The 23,313-nt window shown below is 52.1% G+C and overlaps 1 long non-coding RNA gene across 1 annotated transcript; it reads left to right on the top strand.

The window, feature by feature from the left end:
- LOC135271475 (uncharacterized) lies at nucleotides 1-22,911 on the top strand. Its single transcript, XR_010339636.1, has 3 exons — nucleotides 1-233; nucleotides 3,049-3,303; nucleotides 22,376-22,911. It is a non-coding gene; the product is annotated as an uncharacterized LOC135271475 (long non-coding RNA).
- Nucleotides 22,912-23,313: the final 402 nt, after the last annotated feature.

Here is a 23,313-nt window from a genome sequence, read left to right as displayed (position 1 = left end):
ACGGGCAGGCTGAGGACTGGGGGTCTCGCTAGTTGCAGCCAGTCTGCCCCTGCCTGAAGCCACACAGCAGAGTTCTGGACACGCGGATAGCAGACAGCGGTCTCTGTCTCTGTTCCTGACTGTCTCTCCCTGTGCTGCCCTGCCTAACATCGAGGGAAGCTCCCAGAGACAGCCTGGGTGGGGCAGGTGCCCACACACGGATTGTCACCACGTCCTCTCCAGGAGGACCTTGGGTGAGACGTTCCCTTTGGTTTTAGTATCAGAGAAAACCCTTGGGTTTCCTCCTGCCCCGTACAGCCGTGACGGGCCGCGGTTTTCTTTCCTGCTGTGTTAGCAGCTGACCTAGCCGTGCTGGGCATCATGGCGTGACCGTCGTGGACTTCGCCTCACTCCTGGCTCCATGTTACCTTCCTTCTGTGTTTCTTTCCCCCTCAACTTTCTTCCTTAATAATGTATTTATCTCGTTGTACTGTTTGCACCTGTAGGTTGCTCTGAGGCGTTTTCAGCATAAGTCGGAGCTGGGAGTGAAGCCACAGATGTGGTCTCAACCCCAGCCGTGTGGATACCGCAGGGGAAAGAGGCGAACATCCCCGAGGGGGCTGAGCCTTTGCTCCCCAGGCACCCCTCATGAGATCTCCCATTCCGGCCTGGGAGGGTGGAATTATAGATGCCACTCACATCCATGCCACCCCTACCGCCTACCATGAGCCACAGAAACAATGCACAGCCCTCCTGCCATCTCCGCCACCAGCCTGCTCAGGGCAGAGGCTGCGGCTCTTGGGGACCGTGTCAGCAGCGCCTGCAAGGCATGTGGCCGTCCCCACAGCATGGTCTGGTGTTGGGCCAAGCCTCGAGGTACTGTGTTTCCCTGCTGCCCCCGTGAGCAGCCTCCCTGAGTGACCGGTAGTCTGGGTGTCCTGTGTGGACACAGACACTCTCACGGGCTGGGGGAGAGAAGCCTAATGCTGGGTGTTGGAGGGACTGGAGAGCAACAGAGTGAGAGGTTCCCGGATAGCCTGCGGTCAGAACTGTGGCCATCCTGGGAACCGCTCGCTCCCCACTCTGACAGGTTACCTGCCTCCTGCACGGGGAAGGCAGGAAAGGCCCATCTCAGGGGCACGAGTCCCCGTCTGCACCTGCCCCACCCGCGGGGATGTGTGGCTGCCTCCCTGGGGAGTGGAGCCTGGGGCGTCCCCCAAGCGCCCGCCACAGCGCAGTCTCCAGCCTGGCCCCTGGGACTCGCGAGTCCTTCCTCGCTCCCGCCGACCTGGGAGAGTCCTGCCGCCGGCTCATTGTCCTGATCCTGCCACTTTTCCTCTGCGGCATTGTTCCCGTTATCAGCATCCTACACGCTGCAGCGGCTGCACAGGAAAGCGAGGCTGCCGCTGGGGCTGTCGCTGGGGTTGTCGCCGAGGCCTCACAGACAACCCAGGTGTCTTGCGGGCGGGGGCTGCCGCACAGGCAATCCCACAGGCCTGTCCCTGCGTCCCGGCCGTCTGGTCTGCTGGGCAGTGGGGTGCCAAATACACGTGTGCTGTTTGTATGGGATCCTGATCTCCGTGCTCGGGGTGGGAGAAAGGAGACTTCAGCCCAGGCCCCCACTTTCCAGCTGTGATGTTGGGAGGCATGTGCCGTCCCCACAAGTGTGTCTGTTGGGTTGATGCCCTGCCCAGTTTGGAATCTCTGTGCCTCAGTTTCCCTCTCTGTTAAGCACAGGACTGTTGCTTTATTGAAAGGACCAAAGGCCAGGCACAGTGGCTCACGCCTGCAATCCTAGCACTTTGGGAGGCTGAGGTGGGCGGATCATGAGGTCAGGAGTTCGAGACTAGCCTGACCAACATAGTGAAAACCCGTCTCTACTAGAAAAATAGAAAAAATAGCCAGGCATGGTGGTGTGCGCCTGTAGTCCCAGCTACTAGGGAGGCTGAGGCAGGAAGAATTGCTTGAACCTGGGAGATGGAGCTTGAGGTGAGCCGAGATCATGCCACTGCACTCCAGCCTGGGTAATAGAGCCAGACTCTTGTCTCAAAAAACAAAGAAACAAACAAAAAAACCCAAAGAAGGCCAAGGAAATGTCTTTGTGGACTGTCCGCCAGACAAGAGGGAGGGGTCAGGGTGCTCGGGCGAGTGGCCCGTAGCGTCCACTGCTCCTTGCCCTTTCTGAAGTGAGGGGTTTAGATTGTCGCGGGCCTGGTATGGCAGCTCCCCCAGGGAGTTTTGGGGAGAAGGGACTGGGGGAAGGGAGAAGGAACCCTACTTTTGGTCTGTGCTGGACTAGAATATTCTAGGAGTCTCATGAAGAGGGTGATGATGACTTAGCAAATAAAAAATACAAGACGCCTTGTTAAATTTGAATTTCCAGATAAATGAAGATCGCTTTAAAACCTATATGCATATTCTGTGCAATATTTGGTGCAGACATACTAATACATTGTTCTTTATCTGGAGTTCAAATTTAATTGGGAGTCCTGTATTTTCTTGGGCAACGCTATTCTAAGACCCCCATGTAGGGTCCCGAACGCTGCAGGGAGGTCTTTGGGATGTACCGACCGAAGGAAGTGGGTGAGGGGGTCTGTTCGTTCCCAGAGTTTCTCCCAGGCCTCCTTCCCGAGCCTTTTAGGGGAGACCTGCAGGCCGGGCTGGCTCTCCGGGACTCAGGGGATGCTCCGAGTCTGACTCCCCCCGGCGCAGTCTGGCTCAGACGTTCGGGCCTGGGCACCTCTGCTGTCTTCTTAGATGGGGGCCACTTTGTCAGAGGGCATGGGTGCAGGAGGGAAAGCCGCCTGGTGACCCTGCTGGTCCAGGACAGATCCCTGGTGACTGCTCCCGCTCTGTCCCTGCAGGCGGCTATGTGTCGTCCTCTGCTGGCGAGTGCAGATATGACAGGGCTTTGTATGCCCAGGAGGACAATCTGGATGGCAGCTTTTCTGTGAAGAAAAATTCACCCTCATGAATCTTGGTTACTGAAAGAAAACCCATTTCCTTCCCTCTAGCCAAGCAGGAACTCGGAGATATCAAAATATAAAGCCCATTCATTTTGTGTTGCAGGAGGAGGAAACTCAGAAACTTCTAGAAACAAAAACGTACCCAATAGACTGGGAAGTAAGACCTCTCCGCCATTAAAAGAATGGAAGCACCAGGACAGGATGGCCACACTGAGGGAAACTTCCGGCTCCCAGAGACCCAGCTCGGCAGGGCAGGACACCCTCTCCCGTGACCTCCAAGTGACCAGCGATCTCAGGACGAAGTTCCCCACACACTGCCCTGCAGGCCCGACGGCACAATCCCTGCAAAGAAGTCAAGGTATGTGAGGAGAGGGGCCGGCAAACTCCAGCCAGAGGACACATTCCCTCCTGTGCTGAATGCTGGAATGGGAGACACTTCTCTACTGTCAAGATAGCCCATTCTGGGCCAGGTGTGGTGGCTCACGCCTGTAATCCCAACACTTTGTGGGGGCCAAGGCAGGAGGATCACCTGAGGTCAGGAGTTCGAGACCAGCCTGGCCAACATGGTCAAACCCTATCTCTACTAAAATACAAAAATTATCCAGGTGTGGTGGTGGGTGCCTGTCATCCCAGATACTCTGGAGGCTGAGGGAAGAGAATCGCTTGAACCGGGAGGCAGAGGTTGCAGTGAGCTGAGATCACACCACTGCACACCAGCCTGGGTGACAGAGTGAAGATTCTGTCTCAAAAAATAGCAAAAACAAACAAAAAGATAGCCAAAGACAGCCACAATCTGAATCGGAAATGGCTCAGTTGTCAACATGAGCCGTGTAACTGAATGGAGGCAGTACACACGCAGGGCAGACCCAGGGTTTGTGGCGGCAAACAACCTCGACACTGGGAGAGGCAGAGTCCCAGACTAGACGCATGATTAGGCTCCGAAGTTCGTGTTGAGTAGGCATGAGGAAGTCGATCACAACAAATCACATATTTTAAAACAGGCTTCATATTTTAGAGCTGTTTTAGGTTCACAGTAAAACTGAGCAGAAGTTACTGAGAATGTCCGTATACGCCCCCTCCCACACACACAGCCTCCCCGACCATCACCATCCCCTCGAGAGTGGTGCGTTTGTTGCGGGCGATGAGCATACACGTTGACACGTCATCTTCACCCAGAGTCCGTAGGTTACATTTGGGTTCACACTTGGTGTTGAACATTCTGTGAATTTTGGCAAGTGTTTAATGACCTGTACCCACCACTACATTATCATATGGAGGAGTTTCACTGCCCTAAAAATCCTCTGTGCTCGGCCTGTTCATCCCTCCGTCCCCACAGCCCCTGGCAAACACTGAGCCTTTTACCCTCTCCATAGTTTTGCCCAAATAGTGCATTTTTAAAAACTAAAAACTCCACAAATATCACGAAACCAGAAAAATGATCCTTACAAGGTTCAGGGTCTATGTATTTCAAATCTTCTTTCTCTTCCACTTTATATGCACTGAGGCCCTAAGACATGTTCCTGCAGAGGCCCCACAGCCAGCCTTGTACCTTCACCTTGTGGCCCTGGTGGGTCCCCAGCAAGTGCCTGTAGGCCGTGTCTATACCAGGACAGTTATCGATGCTTATCATTCTACAGAAATGATTGAGATAGATTAGATGATAGCTAGACAGGTGGTTAGATCGACAGATAGATGGATAGATGATGTATAGATGGATAGATGGATGGATGGATGGATGAATTGTCAGAGTAGACCCCATTAAACCCAACTAAATCAGTCTTCAATTTATTCAAATGGCTGTGGGAACAGGTTGCCAGGGTGCTCTGAGGCTTCGTCTCTGCCCGCTTTACCCAAAAACCTCCCACATTAACCTTACACTAAGGCCAGACCGCAACACAAATGATGTTAACATTAGCCACTAAAAACTGGCCAATATTGAAAGAATTATTAGTGTTTCAAGTGTTTTAGGACCATTTTTCCAAGAAGCGTAGCCTGGTAAGAGTGATTCTGATTTTTGCATGTCTTTATAGAAACCAGACTTCCTACTTGTAAGCCCAACAAATAATCAAATGCTCTTTATTTACCTTTTATAAGATCAAGTTTTATCCTGAACTGTCAGATAATGTTACTTGGAATCTGCCAATGTTTAAATTAGGCCCAATTTGTCCTGTTCCAACCCTACCCTGCCCTCTACTCCAGCGACGTGAATGTGGTAGCAAATGCCCGGTAAACAAGAATAATAGAGGGAAGGCATCGTGGGGAAGGAACCTGGTCTGCTGCGATGTGAACCCGAGGTTCAAAGTCAGTGGAACAGAACGGGAGGAAATGGAACATAATGGGTGCCAGTTGGTCGAAGGGTTTCTCGACGGGGAGGACTGCTGTACCCGCGCCGAGTTCCTGAGTGGGCAGGAGGGCTCTTTGTGAATGTCCAGCTGTCTCATCTATCAGGCTGGTTGGACTTAGTTTGGGAGAGACTGGGGTGCCGCTCAGATTGACCACTCTCGGGATGTCAGAATTCTCTCTCGGCCTAGGTTCATACCTGGATTTTAAGTAAACATCGCCCTCTACTGCTAAACGGATAGCATGACAGCTGGGAGGGCTGCACAGCTTTCCCAAGGGAGCTCTGTCTGCAGAGAACCCTCCAAGGCAAGGGGCGTAAGGTGTAGCACGTGAGAGTTTTATCCTTAAGACACGGAGCGCCTTCAGCAACAGCAGAGGTTTCCATCTCAGCCATGTACTTAGGGTGAAGCATCAGGGTGAGGTTCGACTACATGGCCCTTAGAACTGTGTCAGCACCAGGATACAAGAATATCTGGATTTGGTTGGATAATTTTAAATGCAAAGCAAAACACTTTTTCTGCCTGTTTAGATTTAATGGATTGGCTGATGTATAGATCTCACCAGGTCAGGGCTTTGCAAACAGAATGGAAGGCTTTGTCAATTCGGAGCTTATTCTATTTATTTATTTATTTATTTATTTTTGAGACGGAGTTTTGCTCTGATGCCCAGGCTGAAGTGCAGTGGCTCAATCTCAGCTTACTGCAACCTCTGCCTCCCAGGTTCAAGCCATTCTCCTGCCTCAGCCTCCTGAGTAGCTGGGACTACAGGCACACACCACCACACCCAGCCAGTTTTTTGTGTTCTTAGTAGAGACAGGGTTTCACTGTGTTAGCCGGGATGTTCTCCGTCTCCTGACCTCGTGATCCCCCTGCCTCCGCCTCCCAGAGTGCTGGGATTACAGGCATGAGCCACTGCACCCGGACAATTCAGTGCTAAGAAACAAGATTCAAGCGCACCTATCTGTCCAGGACCTCCAATCTGACGTAATTTAAGATAGGTGAAGACATGGACGCTTGTGCTTTATGTAACTTGATCATCTCCCTGTGAAACTTGGATTTTCTTTGAAAGATACTTGGAGCTACAATGTGGATGGTAATTTAGAATAACCTGGCTCAGTCTTTGTGACAAAGGCCCTGTGTCCGTGTTCTCTGGGTTTCTTGGTTCCCTGGGTGGCAGAGCTGTCACTCCCTTCTCAGCTGGACTTTCAGATGAATTCTACCTCTCTAGCCCCTTACTGGAGGCCGAGGGAGCAGGCCAGCCTCCACTGACCTCAAGCACTTTGCTTGACTTGCTCAGCCTCACTCTTCTGTCCTGGCTGGTGGCTGCAGTATCTTCCAGCTGCCTCTGAGAACCAACTTCTTTCTTCCCCCAATCTTCCACCAGGTTCCTTCTGGGTAGACCAGTCACCTCACTGTGAAGGGAGAAGGGGCCCTAGTGGTGGACGTCTAATGCCAGGTAGCCTCTGCAGCCTGGGACACCTACTACTCTCTCTGCCATCTGTGTGTTAACATCGAGTGGAATAGCTATCCCCCCTCCCTACATGAGAATGAATGATGCTGAGGAAGGCCCTCCGTGCTCTGTGAAGGCAGGCACACCTCACACCTCCACCTAATCACACACCACTCACTGGGATGAGTTCATCTCACACCTCCACGTAATCATTGGGATGAGTTCATCTCACACCTCCACGTAATCATTGGGATGAGTTGACAAGTCGTTTCACTGGCTTAAATGGTTACATCAGGCAAAAATGCCAAAACTCACCTGGGTTTATGATATTTTCAAGTAGTAGGGGTCATCTCCCAAGAATTCAGGCTTATATTCTATCTGGACTTGCACCCCAAGGGACTGCATGCACGGAAGCCTCTTTAGACATGCAGGTTGTCAGGCAATTGGGTGCCTGCCCGGTGCCAGGTACTAGGCTGGGAGGCCTGCGCCCGCCAGGAGGGCCCGGCCAGCTGTAGTTACCCACTCCTGGGTGCGCCAAGCCTCTGTCCTGACGGAGGCAGCGCTGCATGGAGATCAGACTCCTGCAATTGTACTCCATTTGCTTCTCCTCTAAGCTCCCTGGCAGCTGAGGATGGGAGGAGAGAGCCAGATAAAATCAAAAAGGAATCCATGCCATTTAACCAGGTGCCTGGAGAGCTTCTGGGAAACTCCCACAGGCACGGGACCACCCAGAAGATAATAAATAATAGCGGCAGAAACCAGCGCCGAATGCCTCCCCTTTCATCTTCGGTTTCCTCCAGAGGGTCTTGGCGCCTGGGTTCAACGTTGACTTGGGAGTTTTGTTCTACTGTTTGACTGTGCCTTGGTATGAAAACAAAAACTCCGACTTCCTCTGACTGCACGGCGACCCTGGGAGGACCGAGGAGAGACTCCCCAGGGACAGGGTCCTGCTCGTCCCCACCCCCTCCCACCCTAGCAGGTCTCTGTCTGGGGAATCGTGGCACCCTGATCTATGCTCAGGTTCAAGTGGAGAACTTGGAAGGTGACAAGCCAGGCTTCATGTCCTGTTAAACCCACATGTGCACGTGCACACACACACACACACACACACACATGCACACACAACCACACACACCCCTCTGACTGTAAATACAGGATTCAGCCTATAAAAGAAACAATGAGAGCTGGATTCAATGAGGTTCCCCCAGCAAATGGAGTGTTTAGGGTTTTGTTGGATTCTATTGTGTAGACTGGAGTTCCTTAATACAGTTGAGACAGTGAGCAGCTTCCTGTTATGGAAACAGTCAAACGCTGACATTCAGAAAGTCAATCTATACAGCAACTGGATAAACAACCAAGATAATCATCAGCCATCATCGGCACAATAGCCAAAATGGCTTTGCTTGGGGACAAGGGGCTGGCTCAGACCCAAGCAATTCAAATGAATAGAAGCCATCTGCTGGCCAACAGGTCTTCATTGTGCCCGGGATTGTGCCCGCTGCCCTGTGCGCTGGGGCTGGGAGTGTGCATGCCCAGGTCCCAGCACTATTTATAGGCCCGCCCGCTGGGAGCTGTGTGTTTGGCTCTCTGGGTCACCTTCTGAAGGCCTCTGTAGGGCACTGTGTCAGGACAGGCGTCTCATCTTTGCCAGCGCTGAGATTGGAGACAAGACTCTGGGTCCCATCAGCTGTGGGGTGAGCTTGGCCAAGCCAGGCCTTGCGTGCAGTGCTCAGCCTCCCCGTTTGCAGGAGGACCGTAATGATGGGTCCAACTCTTCAGCTCCCTGTTTCCTCTGAGGGCTGTACACGTAGCTGTGCCTTTGACTAGAGAGGAAGGGGCAGGCAGGGGCAGCTTTATTTTAGGAAGTATCTGAACTCGGGACTTGGTCCTTTCACAGTTGCCAGGCTTGTTACTGGAAAGGGGTTCGGATCCAGACCCCAAGAGAGGGTTCTTGGATCTCATGCAAGAAAGAATTCAGGGCAAGTCCATAGAGTGAAGTGAAAGCAAGTTTATTAAGAAAGTAAAGGCTTAGGCTGGGCGCGGTGGCTCACGCCTGTAATCCCAGCACTTTGGGAGGCTGAGGCGGGCGGATCACGAGGTCAAGAGATGAAGACCATCCTGCCCAGTGTGGTGAAAGCCTGTCTCTACTAAAAATACAAAAATTAGCTGTGTGTGGTGGCAGGTGCCTGTAGTCCCAGCTACTCTGGAGGCTGAGGCAGGAAAATCACTTGAACCCAGGATGCGGAGGTTGCGGTGAGCCGAGATTGCGTCACTGCACTCAAGCCTGGTGACAGAGCAAGACTCCACCTCAAAAAAAAAAAAAAAAAAAGGTAAAGGAATAAAAGAATGGCTATTCCATAGATAGGGCAGCCTCAAGAGCTTCTGGTTGCCCCATTTTATGGTTATTTCTTGATGATATACTAAACAAGAGGTGAGTTATCTTGCCTCCCCTTTCTGGAACATATTGGGTAACTTCCCAACGTTGTGATGGCATTTGTAAACTGTCATGGCGCTGGTGGGAGCGTAGCAGTGAGGATGACCAGAGGTCATTCTCATGGCCATCTTGGCTTTTGGCTGGTTTCTTTTCTTTTCTTTTTTTGTTTTTTTTTCAAGTTTTCATGGTTTCATCATGTTGGTCAGGCTGGTCTTGAACTCCCGACCTTAGGTGAACCACCCGTCTTGGCCTCCAAAGTGTTTGGATTATAGGCATGAGCCACCATGCCCGGCCTTAGCTGGTTTCTTTATGTCAACCTGTCTTATCAGCAAGGTCTTTGTGACCTGTATCTTGTGCCGACCGCCTATCTCGTCCTGTGGCTAAGAATGCCTTAACCCCCTGGGAATGCAGCCAGGTACGTCTCAGACTCTGCTATCCAGCCCCTATTCAAGATGGAGTCACTCTGGTTCGAATGCCTCTGACAGACTGGGTGCAGCAAGACGCATCTTCTGTCCTCCAAACTGTGCTGTCTGACGCTGAGAGAGTCCTGGTCCCTGATCAGCCCTTACACAACACGCATACAGCTGATTAACCTGCCCTTGGCATCAAATTCACACCAAGAATGACGCAATCCCTCTAACTAGGTGGCATCACTGATCACACATGTGTGCTGGCCTGGAGGGTCTGAGACGGTCTTACAACCCCCAAATCTTTTCTTTAGCAGCCAACATCTGTCTGAAAGCAAGTGGCCAGCATTTGACTCTTTGGATTAAGCCAAAGGTTGGGATATATTGCATGTTTAGTATATCATCAAGAAATAATGTCCAGCAGAGTGTCAGGACAGCCCTCTTGGGGTAGATGTGAGCCTGTGAGGGGGATGGAGGCCCATTGGAGGCCACCTGCTTTCTCCCAGGCCTCAGTCTCTTTGTTCGGGAAGAGAGAGAAGGTGTCAGACAAGGCATGGGGAATCAGAGAGCCTGGGAAGGATACTGTGGGGCAGGAGGATCAGAGGAGGCTGGCCTGGGGTCTAGGGAGCTCTTGAAATTATTCAGGGGACAGAGGGGAGAATCGCTCTGTGAGTGCTTGCCTGTAGCATTCAATTCTGAAATCTTTGCACAAAAGAGTGGACTAATGCATCTTTTTCCAGATATAAATAATACTTTACTCAGTCTCTATTTTTCTTTTTTCTTTTTTTTTTTTGAGACAGAGTTTTGCTCTTGTTACCCAGGCTGGAGTGCAATGGCGCTATCTCGGCTCACCGCAACCTCCGCCTCCTGGGTTCAGGTAATTCTCCTGCCTCGGCCTCCTGAGTAGCTGGGATTACAGGCACACGCCATCATGCCCAGCTAATTTTTTGTATTTTTAGTAGAGACGGGGTTTCACCATGTTGACCAGGATGGTCTCGATCTCTTGACCTCGTGATCCACCTGCCTCGGCCTCCCAAAGTGGTGGGATTACAGGCGTGAGCCACCGCGCCCAGCCCTTCTATTTTTCTTCTACACATGACGATGCCATTCAAGTTACGAAATAAACAAACTTGTCAATATATAAGGCAGTTAACACAACCAGACTCAGACATGGCCTAGATGTTGCAGCTACTTTACAGCAACTTTAAAGTAACTATAATTAATACATTAAAAGATATACTAGAAAAGGCTAGCAACATGCATGATGTGAATTTCAACAGAGGGATAGAAAGTACAAAAAGGTAAATAAACTGCTCCAGATACAAAAGAAACAAAAACTCAGATATAAAGGATTAGCATCAGAGGCCCATGGATCCCTATCCGAAAGGTAGTTCAGATGGGAGTGGACTAATAACACATTCTGAGTTTCCAAGGGGCAGGGATCCGCTTTTCAGAGCTAGTTTGCATCTCAGAGATTCCTCCAGGCTAAATGCTGAGGCTCAGAGGGAGGGTGTGACTTGCCTGTGGATGCAGCATGAGTGTGGCGGGTCAGAGGCGGGAGCCTGGATTTTGGAGCCTGGCCTTCCTCCCTCCACACCTCACAGCTCCCACCCCACAGAGCCTGAGATGGCAGCAGAAGTCCTGGAAGCTTCCCAGCTTCTCAAGCCCAGAGAGAGGCTGACCCAGCGCCTTACTCAGGGAGTACCTGTGTTCATTGTTCCCCAAATTCCCGGCCCTCCATACCTCCTAGGAGCTCGCAGCACAGGGCCTCCCCAGCAGCCTCTCAGCAGGGAGGAGGAGAGCAGGCTTGCTGCATGGATCCTTCCATCCCTGCCTGAGAACGAGACCCCACCTGGGGCCAGGAGAAGCCTGTGATCGGCCACCACGCCTGACACCTGGCGGCTCTGTCTTCCCTGCTGCCCAGGGAGAGGAGGGAGACAATGGTGAATGCCAGCAAGGATGACACACATACACAAAATCAGATCCTTTGGCTGGGCAAGGTGGCTCACACCTGTAATCCCAGCACTTTGGGAGGCCGAGGGAGGCGGATCACTAGGTCAGGAGTTCAAGACCAGCCTGACCAACATGGTGAAACTCCATCTCTACTAAAAAGTACAAAAAAATGAGCCAGGTATGATGCTGTGTGCCAGTAATCCCAGCTACTCAGGAAGCTAAGGCAGGAGAATGCCTTGAACCCAGGAGGCGGAGGGTGCAGTGAGCTAAGATCACATGCGGCTAATTTTTCTGTTTTGTAGAGACCGGGTCTCACTATGCTGCCCAGGCTGGTCTTGAACTCCTGGACTCAATAGATGCTCCCACCTTGGCTCCCAAAAAGCTGGGATTACAGGCGTTGAGTCACCACACCGGCCAATGCTATATCCCTTGACAAACCTCCCCTTATCTCTCTCTTCATCCTGTCCTTCCCAGCCTCTAGTATACTCTGTTCTACTTTTTACTTGTATGAGATCATTTTTTTTTAGCTTCCACATGGGAGTGAGAACATGGGCTGTTTAGCTTTGTTCCTGTCTCCAGCCTGGGTGACAGAGGGAGACTGTGTCTCAAAAAAAAAGGATTCAGTGAGTTCTAACCAGAGCCTCAGGGGAAGGAAACCACTTGCTCATTTCCTACCCTCCCTTTTCTTCCCCCTTCCTCTCCTGCCCATTCTTTCCCCTTTAAATGTTGAAGTCGTCAAGACCGTCTTTGGAAGAAAGCACAGGCCACAGTTCCTACTGCAACTTGTGTTTCTTCTTCCTGGGGGTCTGCAACCTTGACAAAAGAAACCTTTAACTTGATCGAGATCTGTCGTAAGCACTCTTTGGTTTACAGCTTTAAGCAAGAGGGAATTCAGGCCAAGAAAATCAATTCTGGAACCCCCAAATTATAACCCTTCCTATTTCTACGGCACATAAAGTAGTTCTGGGCCCTACATACGCGTTCCGGTGTATAAAGCATTTTCGGGTTCATCCACCCTTGACAGTTTCCCTATGTCCACAGTATCCATTATTCCATTTTACAAGCAAGAAGCACTAGCACCCGCAGGGCTCAGTAACTTACCTGAAACCACACACCTGGGGAGTTCCACAGTCAGGATTTCAGGCGGGCCCTGGGACTCTGAGCCCAGTGCTCATTCCACTAAACCTTCCCAAACCTCAGCTCTACAAAACCCCTGCTTAACCATCACGTGGAACTCAAAGGCAGGAGGGATGCACATTTACTCTGTTTATAGCTGCCAACTTTCAAACTCAGGTGAATGTCATTGTTCAACTGCTGCTGGTTCAATTCAAGAATCTCAAGGTCTTGAAAGTGAAAAAAAAAATTCCACCCTGATTCTCAAATCAGATGAATGTAGCATGGCTCACTGAGAGCCTCATTTATCCATGGTGGAGAAATTAGCTTTGAATTACATACACAGAATAATAAAGATGTGCTAGGCGAAGAGGCCGGAGGGAAACAAAACCTGTCCACACACACAGTTCCCTCCAGACACAGGATGTTTTCTGGACTTTTCTTCTCTCTTCTCCCACTTGTCCCCCTCCTCCTCCTATTTCTTCTTCTTCTTTCTTCCTCCTCCTCCTTCTTCCTCTTTCTTCCTCCTCCTTCCCCCCTCTCCTCCTCCTCCTTCTTCCCCTCCTCCTTTCTTTTTGAGAGAGTATCACTCTGTCGCCCAGGTGGCAGTGCAGTGACATGATCTTAGCTCACTGCAACCTCCGCCTCCCGGGTCAAGTGATCCTCCTGCTTCAGCCTCCCAAGTACACTACCACACCTGGCTAATTTTTCTATTTTTTGTAGAGATAGGGTCTCACTATGTTGCCCAGGCTGGTCTTGAACTCCTGGGCTCAATTGATCCTCCCACCTTGGCCTCCCAAAGTGCTGGGATTACAGGCGTAAGCCACCATGCTGGCCAATTCTGTATCTCTCAGCAAGTCACCCCTTATCCCTCCCTTCCTTTGCCCTTCCCAGTCTTTAGTGTACTCAGTTCTACTTTTTACTTGTGTGAGATCATTTTTTAGCTCCCACACAGGAGTGAGAACATGCGCAGTTTACCTTTTTGCTCCTGGGGTCCTATTTTTCTTCCCTAACAGGACCCCTGGCCAGGCTGCACCAGCCCCTCACACCTGTGTCCCTCCTAGGTCTCCCTGATTGGGGACCCCCAACTCTGGTGTCCCGTCTGGTCTTGTGTCTTCCTGTGATACTCAAATCCAGCTCACATGCACTCAGAGTTTCCCTCGGGTGGCACCTGAGCCAGTTCACACCATCTCACATGCTTCTCCTGAGGCCCAAAAGTGGCTCCATGCCACGTGGAGCCCACGAAGCCTTGATGGCACCTGACTCTGTGGCAGAACAGCAGCAGCAGCAGCAGAGGCTGGACTCTGGATTGCCAGGCTGTGGGTCTGGGGCTCCTTTCTGCACACATTGTCGCCCAATAGCCCATCCCCCAGTCCCGCAGTCTTAGGCCCTTCCTTGTCTTGACCCAGTGAAGCTCCAGCCACAATCCTGACCCGCCTTCTCCTGCCCTGCTGACCTCTGGTCCCCACCTCTCCGAAGGACCAGATGCCACGTTTCCACCCTAAGAGACACCGCTGGCTCACTCCTCCTGCCCCTTCATCACACGTTCTCAGGAGCAGAACTTGTCAGTGGCTTTGTCTCCCTCTCCCTGCTCTCCTTGGCATGGACTGCACAGTGGGAATCATGAGAAAAAACTCCAGGGCTGCCAAGTTCACAGCTAAGCACCCCAGATCTGCGGGGTTGGGGGAAAGACAGGCCTGGATCCCAGGCTCCTCACGCTCTCTGCCATTGCTGGTGCAGGTCTCGGGCCTCCCAGAGGGTCCCCCCACGATACCACATGGTCACTTCTGACACAGGCCAAAGATCCAGCTCAGGCACCTCCCAGGCCCCACAGCTTCAGCAGCCCCTCTCGCCTTCAGAGGAGGCCCTGCCCGACCCAGCCCCCTCACCTCATGGCCCGGGTGGACAAAGCTGGTCCTGATCTTCCCTCCCTGCAGCCCTCCTCCCGCAGCCTCGCCTCCTCCTCTCTGCTCCTCCAGATCTCATACACGCTCCCAGCTCCCACCCACACGCTGGCTCCTTCAGGAAGTCTTCCCTTGTGATTCCATTTTGGAAGGGAGGAAACTGCGTTGGGCAGGTTTCAGTAACCTGCCCGAGGTTGTGCAGCTAGTGGGGAAGGGCTGGCTTCCATCACCTGCTGGATCTTTCCTCCCTCTGATGGACTCCAAAATCAGGCATCTCTCGGCGCAGCCCTGTCTCCTTGGGAAGGACGGGACAGGCTTGAGTGCACTGCCCAGGACCGGGTGCTGCAGCTGTGTGTGCTCCCCTCGCCCCTCGCAAAGGGCCGGGAAGCTCGGAATGTGCTTCTCGAGCCTCTAGAAGAGGGCCAGCCACACTTTGGGGGTGCAGGCAGTCCCCGCAGGAAAGACCTCGGTATTAACTAAAAACATCAGCTGCCACTTACCGAGTGCCAACCGCCTCGGAGCCTCTGCTAATTCTTAGCGCTTCTCCCATCTAATCCTCGCCCCCACCTCCCATGTTAAGTCTCATTATTTCCACCTTCAGAGGAGGATGCAGGGCTTAGAGAGCGTGCGAGAGCCGGCACCTTCCCCACACTTCTGCCTGAGCTCCTAACCATGTGAGGTGTTATTTCTACAGGACACTTGGGAAAATTGGGGTTCAGAAAGTTTCAGTCACCGGCCCTTGCATGTGGTTGAGTAGGGATGAAAGTCCAGACCTGGAGACTTTGTTCCCTGGGTCCATTCTGCTGCCTTTGATGGAGTGGAGGGAAGGCTCACCATGGGAGCCCTGCGGATGGCCGGGGGCCATTTCCATGGTTTCAGTGAGTGGAGGAAAGGAGGTGAGGAGCTTGTCATTGCTTTCAAGGGACAGTGAGGCACATCACACAGGATGCATGAAACGATTCAGCACCTGGGGGGTCCCAAGACCTGGGAAGGTATTACCTGTCACTAGCTGTATGTCATGGCAAGTAACATAACCTCTCTTAGTCTCCTTTTCCTTCAACTGGAACTTGGTGTATTAGGCCGTTCTTGCGTTGCTCTGCAGAAATAGGGGAGGATGAATAATTTATAGAGGTGTCATTGGCTCGCGGCTCTGCAGGCTGTGCAGGAAGCACAGTGGCATCTGCTTCCAGACGGCCGCAGGAACTTCCAGTCATGGTGGAAGGCAAAGCGGGAGGAGGTACGTCACATGGTGAGGACGGGAGCTAGAGCAAGGGTGGGGGCTGCCGCACACTTCCGAATGCCCGGTCTCATGTGAACTCAGAGCCAGAGCGGACTTACCACCGAGGGGATCCACCCCGTGATCCAAATGCCTCCCACCCCAGCACTGGACACTACAAGTCAACATGAGAGCTGGGCAGGGACACACGTTCAAACTATATTACTTTCTTCCTGGCAAGAGGCAGAAAGGGAAACGGTGAACAAGTAACAAACAGGATGCTTGCAGGTAGTGATAACCTGGTAACTGATATGGAGAAGAGGAACAGACTTGGTAGGGGGATGGGAGAGAGAGGGAGGGAGGGGATAGCATCAGCCTGTCCCTGCTGCATTTGTCCCTCACCCCCAATCCCACCCAGCCAGAGCCGGGACTGACCTTTCTCGCCTGTGCCTGAGTCATGGATGATTTGCCTCCTCCTTTACCCTGGGCGTGAAAATCTCCATCCTGTGTTTCTTCCACCTGCTTCCCCCTTTCCCTTCCCGGAAGGCATGAAAGCAGTGGGCTTGCTGGTGGTCATACTCCAGTCCTCCTTCCAAGGGATTCCTCCTTGGCTGCTGGGATAGAAGTTTCGGCTCTGGGGACAGTTGTTTTGTGACTGGCTCACTTACCTCACAGCCCTGGCGGTAACCGCAAGCAAAATCCAGAAACCAGGTGTAAAACCACGACATCTGCGTCAACCCAAGGTGATGCCAGGCATCAGTTCTCCCCACCTCCCATCCCACACCCTTCCCAAAAACGTGAGGATTAGAAAGTGATCCACAGCCAACACAGCCATACCCAAAGTGTGGTGGATTCTAGGCCATGGGGAGCCTGGGAGGGATGGAGGCTGGGGCCTTCCTGGTTTGCACCTTTGGCGCATTCTGGAAAGTGAGACTCAGAGCTCAACTTGGAAATCGCAAAAGTGTGAGAGGTGTGGTTTGGCAGTAGAATGGGTGGGGAGGTGCTGCCCTGAAGGTGGAGGGAGCGCTGGGCCCAGCGGGATGCTGGGGCAGGGAAAGGCTGGGCTGCAGCTCTGGGATCTGCTGTTTCACAGCACAGTCTTGACCTGCAGGATAGCTGGGGTTTGGGCAGCTGGAGCAGCTGGAAGAAACTTTCCCCAGGGACAGCACCTGCCTCCCGCTCTCAGTTCCCTCTTCCTCCAGGTCACAAGATGGTATCATAGTGGCCTCCACTGGGCAGACTTCTGGAAGGTGCAAGCGGCCCCCAAAGGGACCTGGGGCCATTTGAGAATCACTCATAATAACACCGGATGGAAACACAGCAGAGTATATAATTGAATTCCTCCACTTTACAGTCAAGGAGACTGAGGGGCCGCTCAACTAAGATCACGCGGGCAGAAAGTGGCTGTCTGGTGGCTATCCCGTGATTTGACACAGATTTTTGGCATCTAGCTTGGTGTTTTTTCCACCACACTTCTCATCGGCCTTACACCTTGTAGCCCTGAGCCTGATACGCCTGCAGACTGAAGGATGGAGGAGAGACAGCCTTGCATCCTGCGGAGTCTAGCACAGGCCCTGGGTCACCTGGCTTCCCAGAGGAGCATCCAACTTCACACACTTGTTTTAAGAGAAACTAAAGTCATTCAGTCCCAGTGGTGTTTCAGAGCCCAGCAGACTCCCCTGGCATGGCCAGTATTCAGCTGGCCTGGCGTCTTCCAGGTGGTGCCACCGTGCTAGGCAGCACTCTGCAGACCTGACTTTTTGGCTGAAAGGACAAAAGATTGTCTCTTCCACTCATTCACTATGAGACTTCTGACAACACACATAACTTGTAGGAGCACCCGTGTTCTAATCTGTACAATAATCTCTATACTCTTCTTACATCAATTAGTTGCTAGAACAAAAATAAAATGTCCACTATGAAAAGTCTGTAGTTCAGCATTCAGCCCAGACTGTTCATGTATGTCTCCTCCTCCTGACCACGGCCTGGGGAGCTGAAGACATGCATTCTCTTGGATGTCATTTTGCATAACTTGAATTAGTGATTACCAAAGGTCTCAGGCAACTAATGAGAATGCCAATAAGACACCTGGACTGTCCAGTGTTGGAACTTGTATTCCCAACACTTCTTCTGTTTTTGAGACAGAGTCTCACTCTGTCGCCCAGGCTGGAGTGCGGTGGTGTGATCTCGGCTCACTGCAACCTCTGCCTCCTGGGTTCAAGTGATTCTCCTGCCTCAGCCTCCCAAACAGCTGGAATTGCAGGTACACACTCGGATAATTTTTGTATTTTTTGTAGAGACAGGGTTTTGCCATGTTGGCCAGGCTGGTCTTGAACTCTTGGCCTCAAGTGACCCTCCCATCTTGGCCTACAGGCATGAGCCACGGCACCTGGCTTCAGAACAATTTCAACGAGAGGATTGCTCTGCTCCCAGTAGTTTGTGTAAATACTGATTTCTTGACTCACCAACCTCTCCTAAAGGTGGAACCAAGAGAGGCTGGGCATGGAGGTGGTTAGATTTAGGCCTCACAACTCTGGTGATGCTGCAACAGCAGACTGATCCCAGATAGAGGCACACCTCTGAGACACTGAAGGCTCCGTTCCTGGCTCCATTCCAGGCACTGTTCTAGGGAGAGGCAAGCCTCTGAGACACTGCAGGCTCCATTCCAGGCCATGATAATAAAGTGACTACCGAGCTAAAGCTACTCACACTTATTTTTGTTTGTTTGTTTATTTCCAAGAACACATAAGAGTTATGTTTCTGGCCAGGCAGGGTGGCTCACACTTGTAATCCCAGCACTTTGGGAGGCCAAGGTGGGCAGATCACCTGAGAGGTCAGGAGTTCAAGACCAGCCTGGCCAACATGGTGAAACCCTGTCTCTACTAAAAATATAAAAATTAGCCAAGTGTCATGATGGCGCACCTGTAATCCCAGCTACTCAGGAGGCTGAGGATGGAGAATCGCTTGAACCCAGGCGGCAGAGGTTGCAGTAAGCAGAGATCGCACCATTGCACTCCAGCCTGGGTGACAAGAGCCACCTCTGTCTCAAAAAACATTTAAAAAGTTATGTTTCCATTGTACTGTAGTCTGTTAAGTGTGCAATAATATTGTGCCAAAAAAAGCCATGCACATTAATTTGAAAATACTTTATTGCTAACAATGCTGATGAAGTAGGCGTACGCTGTTGGAAAAATGGTCCCAATAGACTTGTTCATGTATGGTTGCCACAAACCTTCGATTTGTATAAAGGAAATAGTTTTGAAGTGCATAAAGTGAAGTATAATAAAACAAGATGTGCCTATAAGATGTTCCTAGGGACTGTGGGGTCAGCGATCCATATACACGAAGCAGGGTTCCCTGGGCAGGGCAGTCAAGACAGGCTCTCTGGAGGTAAATCTTACATGGGGTTGGGGAGGAGTGACTAGTTCCCTGAGCTGGTTAGAACTGTGGCTGGTCCAGGATCTCATGTCCATTCAGTAGTGTGTGTTGCAAACCATCTGCTGTGTAAAAAGCCAAGTCTTTCATGAGATATTTCATGAACCTCCTCTTTCAGAATGACATGGCAGCATGTCTATGAATCTGCTCCCCTGAAACAGTTATAGCACGGCATAGACCTCACATCCCAGCAGCTTCCCCACCATCCAATGACAGGAAAGCTGTCTATGTGGGCTCCTCGCCTGGTAACAGGCAGGTGTATGTTCCGGGGCCTGCACTGTGCTGTAATACACAACCCGTGGACCTCTGTAGGAGGATAGTGGACCCACGCCCCATGGCCCCCATTCCTCAGTCTTGCACCAGGCTGACTTTGCCCATCTGTGTGCCCTGCCTGGTTCACGTGAGCAAAGCCTCGCCTTTCCTGTATGCAGTTCCACAGTTGTGTGTACAATTCCATAGATGTGTATGCAAATCCACAGATATGTGTACAATTCCACAGGTGTGTGTGTGTGCAGTCCCACAGATGTGTGTGCAAATCCACAGGTGTGTGTGTGTAGTTCCAGTTGTGTGTGCAGTTCCACAGTTTGTGCGATTCCACAGATGTGTATGCAAATCCACAGATATGTGTGCAAATCCACAGACTGCATCCTGTGTGTAATCTGGTTTGGGGTCATTTCACGTAGCGCTGGGTGAGCAGCCCATCCCCACCTCCTTGTTTGGGAACTAGGACCTGCAAGTGATAAGCTCAAGGTCACAGGGCAGGTTGGAGGTAGCAGCTCCAGGCTCCTGGCTCTGACTGCTGGGATGTGCCCTTGGCGTGACTGTGCCTTGGCTCCTGCAGGCGGATGGTTGCTTCTCCTTGGCTTCTAACCCAGTCCTCCCTGCTGCCGAGGCCCTCCCGACTCCGGTGTCTCTACCGCCCATCTCCATGTGCACCTGGGTCCCCCCTTGTGAGCATCTCCCATGGAGAATTAAGGGGCACAGACCTGGGGGAACTGTCATCTCGTGACCACCTTCTCTCTCCCACCCCTTGCCGTCTCCTCTAGAACAGATCCCACATTGCTGGGGCCATGGGGATCAGCCCATGCCCATCACCGAGTCCCAGGAGCTCAGGCCCAAAGGGCCTCTGGTGGACACGGTGAGGTCAGGGGCACAGGGCGAGGGGCCGGGGCTGGGCGGGGGCTGGGTGGGGGCTGATTTGGCCCCAGCGGCCCTCCCAAGCCTGAATGGATGGAAGTCCCGGCGGAAACACCTGGTGGGGACGGAAATCCAGGACAACTTTTATTATCCCTGTTCACAGGTCCATTCAGACTATATTGGGGGCTTCCTATTTCCTCTGCTGGCACCTCACACTCATTCATAACAAGAAAGGCCATTGTGCTCCTGAGTTATGGGCCCAGGAGCCCCACGGGCGGGCATTAAACACATCGGCCCCAAGACTTATTTTTAAAATCGTATTCCCTGCTGAGTTGTGATTCTTATTTTTTCCTTCTCCCACAAAGAAAACTTTAGAGGGTAGTTTTGTCCTAATTCTGAGGGTAGAAAATAAGTGAAGTCCCTTTCAGGCACCCTACGGGATCCCGCTGATTGGGAGGGGAGCTCCCACCAGCTCCACTCTGATTCCAGTCCTGGCTGTGCCCACACAGTTGCTGGCCGGCATTGAGTGAGCGATTTAACCCAATAGTTCAGTCCTAGCTGTCAAATGAGCGAGTGGGCAAGATCTCTCGTGTCTCTTTCAGTTCCTAAATGCTGTGATGGCATGGAACATGCACTGAAGAGTGTAGTCTTCCCCTGGGATGTGGCCGTAGAGAGGAGCTCCACTCGGAGAGGACAAGAGGCTGGGCGTGGTGGCTCTTGCCGGAAATCCCAGCACTTTGGGAGGTTGAGGCAGGCAGATGGCTTGTACCCAGGAGTTTGAGACCAGCCTGGGCAACATGGGGACAATCTGTCTCTGCAAAAAATAAAAATAAAAAAATTAGGCGGGCATGATGGTGCACCTGTAGACCCAGCTACTCGGTAGGCTGAGGTGGGAGGATTGCTTGAGACTGGGAGTTTGAAGCTGCAAGTGAGCCATGCTCACCCCCCTGTACTCCAGCCTGGGAAAAAGAGCAAGACCCTGTCTCAATACATACATACATACACACACACACACACACGTGTATATACACACACACATAGAGAGGGCAAGACATCGCCAGACACCTGACTGCTCAACTCCATGCAAGAGTCAGCCACAGCTCCAGAAATCACAGCTTCCAACACAGACCCTGGACAGCACCCATGATGCTGGGAGACTGTCTCCAGGGGTGAAAGTGGCCTTGAGCAGAGGCTCCATTTTCAAGTCAGACCCTCAGTAAAGAGGCATCCAGCCTTGGTAGCCACCAACAGAGCAGTGGCAGGCACTCTGCCAGGGCTCCCCTTCAGCGCTGCTGCCTGGAGCTGCTCAGACTCTCCTCCCTGAAAGGGAACTTCCACGTGACTTGGTCTTCCTCCCGCCACAACTAGGTGTTGGAATAAGGCCCCATGATGGCACAGCTCCATAGCTCGTGCAACTCATACACAAACGCCGTACTCACCAGAGCACCCGACCAGGGCACATACGCATTTGTTTGTGTTTGCTCCTAATATTACTTGTTAAAGGAAAAATTATTTTGACGCTTGTTTAAGGGGTAAGGAAGGCTTTACTCAGGACTATCTAGGCAGGTTGCAAGACAATCACAATAGAGGAGAGAGATTGGCCCAACTTAGAACATGAGAGTAAATGGGGATTTACCACCAAAGAGCAGGTTGGGGGTCAGTGGGTGGCAAATCACTAAGGGGAGATATCAAGGGGAGGGGATTCCACAAAACCGACCTACCAGATCCTTGCTGAAGCCAGGCCAGGGTGACCAGACACCACCAGGGGTGTGGGGTAGAGGCGGAGTGGTCTGCTGTCGAGGTGGCTAGCGGGAGTCTTAATTAAACTGGACTCTACAAGGACAGACAGGGAAGCCCAAGGAGAAGGCTGTGCTGAAGAGAGGGCACAGAGGAGCTTGTCTCATGTCTGATCACGGCCAGTGGCTTGGTCCTGCCCCTGCCCAAACAAGGGAAGCGGATTTGCCAGGAAGAAACCACGCCTTTCTCTTCTGGGTCTCGATGATCCTGCAATCGATGAGTTCTCTCCTTTCTTTTCTTGGCAGGGAGAGGGTCCTGGCCTTGTGGGGACTTGGATCTGGATCCTGACTCAGTTGCCTTTGGATTCCGAGTCCACGATGGGATAACTGCTTTGGGAATGATGGGAAGAGCCCCAGGGCTGCTGGGTGCACTGGTCCCCTCCCCAGTGCAAGTAGCTTGTGGAAAGCTGGCTGGCTTCCTTCCTTCCTTCCTTCTTTCTTTTTTGAGATGGAGTCTCACTCTGTCACCCAGGCTGGAGTGCAACGGCATGATCTCAGCTCTCTGCAACCTCTGCCTCCCGGTTCAAACGATTCTCCTGCCTCAGCCTCACAAGTGGTTGGGATTACAGGCACTCCCCGCCTGCCCCACCCCATGCCTGGCTAATTTTTATATTTTTAGTAGAGATGGAGTTTCGACATGTTGGCCAGGCTGGTCTCAAACTACTGGCCTCAAGTGATCCACCCGCCTGGGCCCCTCAAAGTGCTGGAATTATAGGCATGAGCCACCGCTCCCAGGAAAGCTGCATTTTTCTTTGTTTCTTCTTTACTTAGCTGCTTGTAGCCAAGCGGGAGGGGTGGGGGGGGGGCACATGGATTGCCAACCCCGGGAGGACAGGGCTGGGGTAGGACGAGTTCTCTCTATCTGTGCCAGGGCTCTTCAAACAGTGCCTGCAGGAGTGAGCGAATGAGGACCAGACGGGAGTGGGGCAGAGACGCAGGGTGGGCGGGTCCCTGGGAGGTGAGGCTCTGTGACGTTGTGGGACCCTCGGCCCACCGTGGCTTCTGAGAAAGGTCCAGTTTCCCCTTGTCTGCCTTCTTAGCTCCGGTCTGGGGTTTTGCTAGTTTGGCTGCCACTGGAAGTGAAAAATGGAAAAGAAAATACACTGATAACCCTAATTACTCCTAGCCCCAGACCTCGGTGTGTCACATTAGAGCCAGCCTCGGGGTGGGACAGCTGGGCAAAG

The sequence above is a fragment of the Aotus nancymaae genome, unplaced genomic scaffold, assembly GCF_030222135.1.
Source record: "Aotus nancymaae isolate 86718 unplaced genomic scaffold, 86718_ANA_hifiasm-v0.15.2.pri h1tg000079l, whole genome shotgun sequence".
Lineage (NCBI taxonomy): Eukaryota > Metazoa > Chordata > Mammalia > Primates > Aotidae > Aotus > Aotus nancymaae.
This window is presented reverse-complemented; position numbering and strand designations above follow the sequence as displayed.